Source organism: Sinocyclocheilus grahami, unplaced genomic scaffold, assembly GCF_001515645.1.
Source record: "Sinocyclocheilus grahami isolate Dianchi unplaced genomic scaffold, SAMN03320097.WGS_v1.1 scaffold75.1, whole genome shotgun sequence".
NCBI lineage: Eukaryota > Metazoa > Chordata > Actinopteri > Cypriniformes > Cyprinidae > Sinocyclocheilus > Sinocyclocheilus grahami.
Genome location: NW_015505254.1, coordinates 1,314,464 through 1,325,675, shown reverse-complemented (window position 1 = coordinate 1,325,675; position 11,212 = coordinate 1,314,464). Strand labels below are relative to the sequence as shown.

At 37.2% G+C, this 11,212-nt stretch overlaps 1 protein-coding gene across 5 annotated transcripts in view; it reads left to right on the top strand.

The window, feature by feature from the left end:
* Window positions 1-11,212, top strand: part of rfx2 (regulatory factor X, 2 (influences HLA class II expression)) — a 45,678-nt gene that overhangs the window by 6,395 nt on the left and 28,071 nt on the right. The window contains exon 1 of one of the 5 annotated variants that reach the window (XM_016273042.1): window positions 11,162-11,178. The exons of the other annotated variants lie outside the window; for them this stretch is intronic. The gene's annotated coding sequence lies outside the window, so the exon portion shown is untranslated. Of the gene's footprint in view, window positions 1-11,161; window positions 11,179-11,212 lie in introns of those variants that run through there. 5 annotated transcript variants of the gene reach the window in all.

Genomic DNA, 11,212 nt, shown 5'->3' with positions numbered 1-11,212 from the left:
TGAAGCGTCAGTACTGGCAGGTGTTTATAAAGTACAGTCAAGTCAAGTCACCTTTATTTATATAGCACTTTATACAATAAAGCTTGTTTCAAAGCAGTTTCACTGTAATAAACAGGAAAATAGCAGAAACAAAATTCATCAAATATGAGACCAATTCAAATTGGGCTATAAAGTAGTTCTTATTCAGCTCAAGTCAGTTCAGAGTCGATTCAGTTCAATAAATGTAAAGTTAATCAACTATGAAATCCTTTCACTTTAGCTTTAAGAAACTCTATAGAAGACAATAGTGTTGTTTTTCAGCTCCAGTTCTAATTTTGTTCTCAAATCGATAATATTACTGTACATTAAGTGACCAACTCTTATCGGGTGACAGAAAACTAGAAATCTATAGTCTATAGCACTTATAGACAATCACTCAGAAATAACATGAATGACATTCTTTCTTCTGTGGATCACAGAAAAAGATGTTTTATACATTCAGTGGAGTCCACTGCTATTTTGAAACCCACTGACTTTAGTTGTGTAGACAAAATCAGTTAAAACATTCTTCAAAATATATTTTTATTTGCGTCACAAAAGAAACAAAGTTGTACACGTTCAGAACAACATTATTGATGACCGAATTTAAATTTTTGCCTATGTGTATGTGCGCATGATTAAGCCTGTGCTGTGTTTAGCCCATGTGGACGAAGCTCGGCCCGGAGCAGAGCGCGCTGATGTACCCACTTGGCAGCTGCCCTTGTGCTGTAAGGGCATCATAAAACTTGGATCAAAAGCATTAATAGATTATACAAAACACGCTGATTAAGCTGATCTTAGTTGATATGTGCATGCATTGTTTTGGCACTGCCAAAAGTGTATTTAGAAATCAGGATTTAGGCTGTCCTGGCAGCGTGAGCAGCACTGTTGATGATTGAAAACTTTCATGTCTCCATAGATATCATTATCGTGTTTTGTTATTGTGTTTATATGGCTGTAATTATCTCTTTAGCTTATCTCTCACACTAATGTGGCAGAAATGGCATCCTCCTGTAACTTTACACAAAACTGACAGGTTGACATGGAGCCAAGAAGATTCTGTTTGATAATTGTGTACAAATTGTTGTTTTAGCTCTATTATTGTCATAAATCGGCTTAGGGGTTTGAACAAGCTCCTAACTCTTAGTATTAAATTTTGCTTCACAACTCAACCCTTATCATTTGTGCTACAAACATGAATGATGGCTCAAATCCTGCGGCTTGTTGAGGAGATTTGAGCTATTTAAGCAATTATCAAAGCAATCAGACTTTCAGTTTTCTCTGTCCTGAAGGAACACTGTATAACTTTCCTGTAGTAAATGCAGTGTTAAGTGTTTTATTGGCAACCCTGGCTTGAACTACAGGTGATTCATAAGGTCAAACAGAACCTGCTTAACGGTGCTCTTTTTTAAGTGAGATTGCATTAATGTGTTATTGCGTTAACTCCAACAGCCCTAAATTGAACATGAGACATTTTATTCACATACAAGTTTCAGTCTGATACGTTTTTCCTTTCCCTTTTGCATGACAAGATATAATCGGCCCTGATCAGTATTGCAGATGATTGCTTTTATTGGGTGATACCTATTATTGGTTGATACATTGGTGGTAAAAAGTATTCATAGCTTTTGCCTTTCTATTAGACAGAAAAATAACAGAAAATGTTATAGGGGTTAAATAATAAATGGTAATAATTTTTCACCCAAAAATGAAAATTCTGTCATTAATTACTCACCCTCATGCCGTTCCAAATTCATAGAAGACCTTCATTCATCTTTGGAACACAAATTAAGATATTTCTAATGAAATCCAAGAGCTTGCTGACCCTGCCTAGACACCAACGCAACTACCACGTTCATCGCTAAAATAATCCATGTGACGTCAGTGGTTCAACCTTAATTTGTGAAGCTGCGACAATACTTTTTATGCGCAAAGAAAACAAAAATAATGACTTTATTCAGCAATTTCTTCTCTTACGTGCAGTGTTAATTTAGTTGATGAATAATTTTCGTCAACATTGTTTTTCACCGACGACAACGAGACTATAACGAACTAAAAATCTTTTTGAATGACAAAAACTATGATGTAAATCTATTGACATTTTCGTCAATTAATAAAAACGAGACGAAAATGTTAGGGAGGGATGATTTGGGAAGAGATTCATTCAGAGCGAATCTGCTGTGTGGTTCGGAAGTTAGATGCGTACATATGAACCGGCGGGACATAAGCTAACATAAGGCTCTTTCGCACCGCTTTAGTTCTAGAACTAAATGCGCGCGCGTGTGTGTGAGAATTACAGTGCTGAATGAAAAAGTGGGGCAATTTGATAATAATAGCCGAATTCTAATGGGCTGCCTAATAATAATAATAATAATAATTTTTTATTATTATTAATACATTAATAGGAGAATGAGCCTAATCTCGTCTTGACTATCGACAAAGACATCTGCTATCGTCGATACACGATTCTATCGGCACAACCCTACATTTTCGTCAATTAATAAAAACGAGACGAAAATGTTAGGGAGGGATGATTTGGGAAGAGATTCATTCAGAACGAATCTGCTGTGTGGTTCGGAAGTTAGAATGAAGCACACAGACTTTATTAGAGCCACAGAAAGACAAACGTTTTGCTGAAAATGCACAATACACAATTCATTATGTACAATAACAACGATTTGGGACTAATATAATGTAATTTAAAGGAAAACTATGTGAATGGCGCTCTGTGGCACGGCATTTTCTGTCGGCTGCATTTAAATCCACGTCTGAAGTTTCCCCACTCTTTTCAGCGTGCAGTATCACGTGTCTAAACAAATAACACGTGCTGTCAGTGATTTCAACCACTAGAGGCCGCTCTAGCACTGTGTAATGACTGCAGACCCTTCTCAGCCGCTCCAACAATGGACGCAACCCGGAAAACTGCATTTAAATCCAACTATCGGCATGGATTTTTGCATTATGTACAATAACAACGATTTGGGACTAATATAATGTAATTTAAAGGAAAACTATGTGAATGGCGCTCTGTGGCACGGCATTTTCTGTCGGCTGCATTTAAATCCACGTCTGAAGTTTCCCCACTCTTTTCAGCGTGCAGTATCACGTGTCTAAACAAATAACACGTGCTGTCAGTGATTTCAACCACTAGAGGCCGCTCTAGCACTGTGTAATGACTGCAGACCCTTCTCAGCCGCTCCAACAATGGACGCAACCCGGAAAACTGCATTTAAATCCAACTATCGGCATGGATTTTTGCAGATAACCGATAGTTCCAGCATTCAACTATCGGTGCCGATTAATCGGCAAAACCGATACATTGTTCGACCTCTAGTAAACAGTAGGGAGAACGTGTATCAGTACATTGCATCCATTGCAGCTGTGCATTCGGTTTTAAAGGGATAGCAGCCTAATTTAGTTGCTATTGTCCGAGTCATTGATGTTAATCAAGCAACAAAAGAAAGACAGAAAATCACGCACTGCTCTGAAAACTTTCACCAAAAGAGTAGTTCCTTAAATGTGCATTTTTTTTTTAAAGATGTTTAAGCCTTTATTTTGGGTAAGTTTCACTACTTGCTGTAAAATTAAGAGATTAATGTTTAGACTTTTCTGACTAAAGTCTTAAGCCCCAGTCACACCAAGAATGATAACTATAAAGTAGTGTTGGGCGATATGGTCATTTTTCAAATCGTCATATCGCCAGTCCGTGAGATCGCCGATAGACGATATTATCGTGCATGGTTGGGTGGGGGCAAAAGAGAGACTCTCTGTACTTGTCATAGGCTATTTCATAACTATTTGGTGTTTTAAACCCCACACGCGCGACTGAGAGGGAGCCTATGGAAGCACCATGAATCTAAATAATATACTTTTAAACATACTGATAAACTAACATGTTAAATACAAAAATATTTAAAACAGCTAGTTTATATATTCGGATACAACAGTCATACATCGCTATTAGGACCGCGCGTCCTGTAACAAGTTTGCCGCATCAGAGCCATAGACTGTATGATCAGAGCACGGAAGTTATCAGTCTGGTCTGCAAAATCAGTCAATGGTGAAAATCAAAAGTAGATTTATTTTAAAGACCAACAGTTTAACACTAAATATTGGACATAAATGAACATGTTAAATATAAAGTATTTAAAACAGGTAAGTTCATATATTTGGAGTAAATTTTTAATTAAACGGATACATCAGTCATACAGCACTCCGGACCGCGCGCCCCATGACGAGCCCGACGCACCACCACAGAAACAAGAATGAGACACGTTCTAACATAACTGTGGCATTAAACTCAGTTAGTGAGGGCTCAGTTAAAATATTGCACATATATAGGCCGTTCAGATTACTTGTTAAAGTGCAACGAAATACCTTATATCAACAGATGATGTACGTGTGTGTTTGTGGTTGGAGACTCCTTCACCGGCTACAGGCTCCTCAATTGCGTGTGCGCGCGCGCGCGTGTGTGTGAATTACAGTGCTGAATGAAAAAGTGGGGCAATTTGATAATAATAGCCGAATTCTAATGGGCCGCCTAATAATAATAATAATAATTTTTTATTATTAATACATTAATAGGAGAATGAGCCTAATCTCGTCTTGACTATCGACAAAGACATCTGCTATCGTCGATACACGATTCTATTGGCACAACCCTACTATAAAGATAACGATATTAGCGTCCACACCAATGAACGATATTGTCTGTTTATTCTCCGTGCACACGCGTCTGGCACTTTAAATTCTTGAGCTAATTATAGCAGGATGGATTCTGATTAGCTGTCAATGTTTGTATCATTCATCAGCTGAAAAAATAGTTCTGAAAGTGATTCCAACATATTGTTTTTCTGTGCCTTTATCATTATCGTGTGGACTCTGCTATTCTTTAATATTGAGAATGATTTTTAGAGCTATATCTTTATCATTATATTTATAGTTATCGTTCTGTGTTCATGTGAATGGGGCTTAACGCGTTCCACGACGGAAGCGTGAAGTGCTCGAAAGCTCTCTGATTTTATCAAAATATTTTAATTTGTGTTCCGAAGATGAACAAAGGTCTTACGGGTTTGGAAAACCAAGAGGGTGAGTAATTAATGACAGAATTTTTATTTTTGGGTGAACTATCCCTTTTGACAGCGCTGAGAACCCAGTGCCTGAGCATAGATGAACAAGAGGCACTGTCTTTAACAGTTCTGTCTAACAGAAAGGCAAATGCTATAATACTTTTTAATATACTGTCGACATAAAGAAAATATACATTTAAATAATTTAAACAAGTCTTTGAATATCTATTAGGCATTTAATTCCACAAAACCTTACAAACCTCAAACTGTGCAATTATGTCTATTAGTGCTGTGTTCGATACATTGATACGACGATGTATCGTCACAGAGATTTGACAATATGAGTATCGATACAGCTGGCCCTGCATCGATATTGTGACGTATGTTACCACCGTTTTGCCGCGTTTCTCTATTAACAGTGAAGCTGTGGCTTTAATTCCTTCAGAAATAATGATGTTACCAGCTCCTTGTTGAGAAAGATAATGTAGCTCTTGAGTGATTAAGCTATTTAGTTGATAAAATTGATGGGCAGCGCTAAAAAGTTTGTTCCTGAATGTCTTGAGTGTGGCCGCAACGTGGTCTGTGTGAGTGACTGAGTTTGTGTTTGTGTGTGTGTGTGTGTGTGTGTTTGTGTGTGTGTTAAGATACAGAAGACAGCGCATTAGTTTAGAACTCTTCTAAATTTTTTTTATTATTTTTTAATTGCAGAGAGTGTATTAATTTGTGCAATGATAACCTACCAGCAATGTAAATATGATTTTTTTTAAAGTATATTAGAATGAGTGCATTACAATATAAATTTATTAGAATGAGTACATTATTATTTATGGGCTTAAAAACAAGATGCAAAAAAATCTGAATTTTGTACCTGGTGGGGAGTGCCCAATGTAAACATGAAACATATGCCATTACCTATATAGTACTGTGGTACAGTTATGGAGGCCCTTAATAATTAGCAACAGCCCTATAGTATGCAGTGTTTCATAAACAGCTGTTTTACTAAATTCTTTTGAGGTGAAATTCAGTGCAGTCCCGCACCGTGATTCGTATCGTATCGTGGCCTCTGTATCGTGATACGTATCGTATCGTGACTTTGCTGGTTATACACAGCCCTAAAGTTTATGTTGTTTACTATATTTATTTATTTATTTATTTATTTATATATCTTATTGTATAAATTGGCCACCCAGCTTTCTAAGATATCGGCACTAGCCATCCAAAAATCCACTAATTTCAATATCAGAAAGACAGCCTCCTTTGACTCAGGCCAGTAGGCAATGACCCAGAATGCCCTAGTGACCATCTAGCAACATGCAAAAAGTCACTCAGAACTCCTTAGCAGCCACATAGCAACATTCTGGCAATCACTCACAATGTCTGTGATGTTGTTCGCACCACTCAAATTTCCTTCAGAAAATTACATTTGATTCTAATATTTCACATAGCTCTTAGAACTAGCTCTTAGAACCATTTGATGAATGGATACGTCAAGGCAAAGTGATCTGATCCCTCTGATTTTCTTTGGGGGAAAAAAAGAAAGACAAGGAAACGAGTGATTTGGCTGTGAGATGTCTGAGCAGCAGGCTGAGACTTGTCTGAGACTGAAATGTGTTGCTCACAAGAGCCTCTCCCTCAGCATTCAACCCCCTCATTCGTCTCAAACCGCTCCTCGTCCGAGCGTTCTTTACATTCCACCTGCTTTGTATCGTAGCTCCACAACTGCTAATTAAATTTCCTGCCACAAACAGCACACTGGGCTGTGACATTTGCATCACAATGACCTCCTCTCTCTTGCCTTCTCTCATAGTCTGGAGACATGGACAGTCCCTCTAATGTCCCCTCTTTTTACTGTTGCATATTATACGACTGGTGTTTTCCTGTCCGTTTTCCAGTTTTCTTGTTGGTAGCCCTTGATGTTCTTCTTACAGTGTCCATAATTTAGGACAATGTCTTGAAACTAAATATTTACTTTATTTAGTTTAAGCAGAAAAAGTCTTTATTTAGAACATACTAAATTTCTGTCTTCTGTTTTGTTTAATATCCATCACTACGAGGTTTGGCACACTTTAGTGTCAGACTCCGTTCATCCTGTAGAAGGTTCACTCCAGTACACTCAGACCCTCAGAAAAAGAGCATTTATTGAGGACTTTTCCTCCAAGGCTAACATCTCTGTAGTTATCATGCCTGTGTGCAGATGAGCACTTCAGCCTACCCATTCATGCCTCTCTATGCCCCTGAATAGATGCAGAGGGAAGAGCTTGTTGACTCTGTAAGGCCTGAACCCTGTGTGACTCCTCCGTTGCCCTCTGTGTAATCAGTCTATTGTATGCAGAACTTGTCAAACAGTTGTTCTGCCGCCCCCCCCCCCAACAGAACCTGGTTGTTCCTTTTTGTTTATTAAAAAATTTACACAGCGTCCAACCAGTCAGAAGGTCTCTTAAATTACAAATAGTGCCACAGTCATTTATAGGACTACAATAAACACAGTTTTCCATGCAGAAAAATTTACTCTCTTCTCCTAATATTTATTATAATTCGCAGTAATGACACAGCTGGATTATTCAGATGACTGTGATATCTTAACTATCACTTTTACCCAGAATGCCCATAAACAGAACACGCCTATCATTGTTTCTTGAACCAATGAGAATCAGATGCTTGTAAACACTTGGATGTCATTCGTGAACATGGGCATATGAAATTGTAGATAAGCAGTAGTACTTTACATATTAGACATTGACTGATATTGTCTTTCATGCCTGAAACCTATACTTGATTGACATTGATTTGGTTTTGATTAAATTTTTTTCCCCCAGTTTTTTTGACACAGTGATAACTAAGTAAGTTATTAGATTACAACATTAAAACATGTTATTCATTATTTTTTATTTTATTAATAGAAATTATTGTTATTAACAATAACAAAGTGTAATGTTTCTAAACATTTGAAACAAAATGTTGCCATTATCTGTAGGACAGATATTAAATTAGTTCATTTCCAGAATAAAAATGTCCTGATAATTTACTCGCTCCCATGTCATCCAAGATGTTCATGTCTTTCTTTCTTCAGTCAAAAAGAAATTGTTTTTGAGGAAAACATTCAAGGATTTTTCTCCAAATAGTGGACTTCAACAGGGCCCATTGTTTGAAGGTCCAAATTGCAGTTTCAGTGCAACTTCACAGCAAGGTTATTTTTGTAAACAAAAACTAAAACTAAGACTAAAACGATTGATGAAAAAACAATTTCGTAAACTGAAATAAAATAAAAATGACAAAATAATTGAAAAACTAAAACGAAACGAAACTAACAACAGTTATTGAAAAACTAACTGAAATAAAATAATAATTATCAAAAATAAATAATTGTTTTCGTAATTATTAAGTTCTCATCCCTTGGCGGAAAAATATATGAGCTGTGTGGCACCGGCGGTTTAGGGAAATACCTGTAAATGGCGCATTGCGCACATGAGCAGTTTAAAGCAAAGTCCTGCACTGATCCTGTTTGGTAAACGTGCACCAGCAGTACTTAACAGAACACTCGACCCATTATCCAACAGCAGCACTCATTTAATTCTGTACCAGACCAGACCCGTTTGACAAAGACTGCGAGTCGCGAACTGCACCCGCATTAAATCTATTACATCAGGTAGGTTTATTTTCTCATGAAACACAAGCAAGCAAACCAAAATTAGGCATTCTAAGTTGGTGCTTTGAAGAAAAACAGACACGCAACGCAATAGTTAACAGAAAAAAAAGACGAGAACGCGCATCCTTTCTGAAAGCAATACAAAACTTAAGCATAGGCTAAATCACATCATAAACACGCTTATAATTCTTAATAAATGAAAAGAACATATTAAAATATGAGCCTTAATGCGATTGCCGTTAATAATGAATTTCATTAGTCCCAGTTGTGATTTATGCGCAGTTGTTCACGGAAAAGTGAGCAAGACATGTGAAACTGAAATGACTTGAATGTGACTGCACCTTGAGTACAAATAAATAGAATAGAATAGAAATAAATAGATATCAGTCAAACCATTTATATTGGTTATGTCCTTAGCCTGGATGATTTGGTGCACACAATCCAGATAAACCATCCGATGTTGACATGACTTACTGAATTACATAATGTGATACTTGGGCAAGATGCTTGATGAGCTAGACTTCCTCAGAACTAGGGCTGGGCGATATCGCGATATCCGATAATGTCGTCTACCTAAGCCCCACCTCCACCATGCCCCGCCCCTGCCGAGACAACATTGCCGACATGCACCATAAACACACACCATGTTCAGTTTGGTCTTAATTATTGCCACAAAGTTTGGTTTTACTTTTCCTAGTTTGTGCTTAAACTAACAGAAAATGTTAAATTTTAAATTATTTTGGTGTTGCTAATAATGTCCACTCTGTTCTTATCAAATTTGTGTTTGAAATGAATTTCGTTTTTTGAGGAGAACTATTAAGGAAAAATAATAGAACCCAATTTTAAGTTCATCATGGTGAAGTTGGACATTCTGGCGGTGATTGTAAGAATGATAAATGCATGTTGATGTCATATAATAATGTCTTGAATAAAGTATGCCTATTTTGCATATTTGTTTCTCTTTCTTTTTGGCATTATCGCTGGTGTAGACACCTTTCATGATGGTAAGTTTAATTTCCTTAATTATAACAATTGCAGTGTTGTTTTTAAACTTGTTGTAGTCAAGCTATAACGTATTTAATATTTATCATGTATGACTAAAATCATGCAGGGATTAAAAACGAATTCTGAGCAAAAACGATAAGGGTTTTTTTTTTCCCTTTCTGGTAGCCTACTAGTTCGGAGGTCTCTTTTGGCCCATTTTTAACTAAATAAAAGTAACCGCTTTATTTAAAAGCAGGGTAATTTAAATTTCATTTTTGTATTGTAATTTTTATAATTTTTATTTTATTAATCAAAATACAACACCCACAATATAATATTCAGTGTTAAACTCAGAACGCGTGCATGTTAAAGGGGTGAGCTGAGAAGCCTACTAATGTCTTCATCCGTTTGCAACCTGACTGTTGACATCGACATCGTTATACTTATGAGACATCGTCGATATACGATAATATCGTCATATCGCCCAGCCCTACTCAGAACCTGTCTTGTGTTGAAATGTGCTAACAGATACAGCAAAGCAAATTTAATGTAGTCTCATGTGTCTTTTAGACAGTGTCTGTCTGTTTGGTGGTAACAGCCGACTATAAATCAGGAAGTTTAAACGTGTGGAAGCTTTTCACGTACAGCTGTAGAGATCGCCACACTGACTCATAAGATCTTGAAGGGCGTGCGATAATCTAATTGTTGTTGAGATGGAATCAAGTCAGTCAAAGTAGGTATAGAGTAAAGGCCATGTTGTTCTTGCAGATTATCAAAAGATTGATTCCTCCGTCTGCATGACTCTGAAATCCGAGCATTGAGGTACAGACGTAATGTGGAGACAATGTGGTGTGACAGAATCACTTTAGGAAGTTTCTGTCTTCCTTCCCTCTTAAATATATTGGCTACTGTTGACCTGATGCCATTTGGCATTTAGCATTGGTAGTCTGGTAATCTTCGCCTCACTGTCTTCCAAAGAGGTTTTTCAATGAGAAATGGGACTGTTGTTTTACTGCATCTAAAAGCAATGCATATTAAAGCAGACTGTGCATTTAATAGTGCTTTTCTTTTAATCGAGCGTCTTGTTTGCTAGCCAGAACTTGTTGCACTGTTGCAATATAAAGCCCGCAGCAGAAACTCGGCAAGCTGGAATCTCTTACGTTTCTGAAAAACTCATCCCCGAACAGCTTTCCTGCATGTGTCACTGGGTGTAGTTACCAGGATGTATATTTTTGCACCCCAAACAGACACCTGCTGTGAGAGACTTCTTTTTCGCAGCACGATCCTCTGTTTTTGTATCGCTATGGGCAACAAGGTGGTGTAACAATAAAAACTGGAGTGGCGTTCCACAATTTTGTCATCACTATTATAAAAAAACAGATAGAAAGGGCAATTATCACTATGGAAGCAGACACGTTTAACAGTCTTCTCCTTCACCTTCTCATAGTCTTTGTTCCAAAGGTAAGCTTTATCTTTTACAACACACCACCCCCCT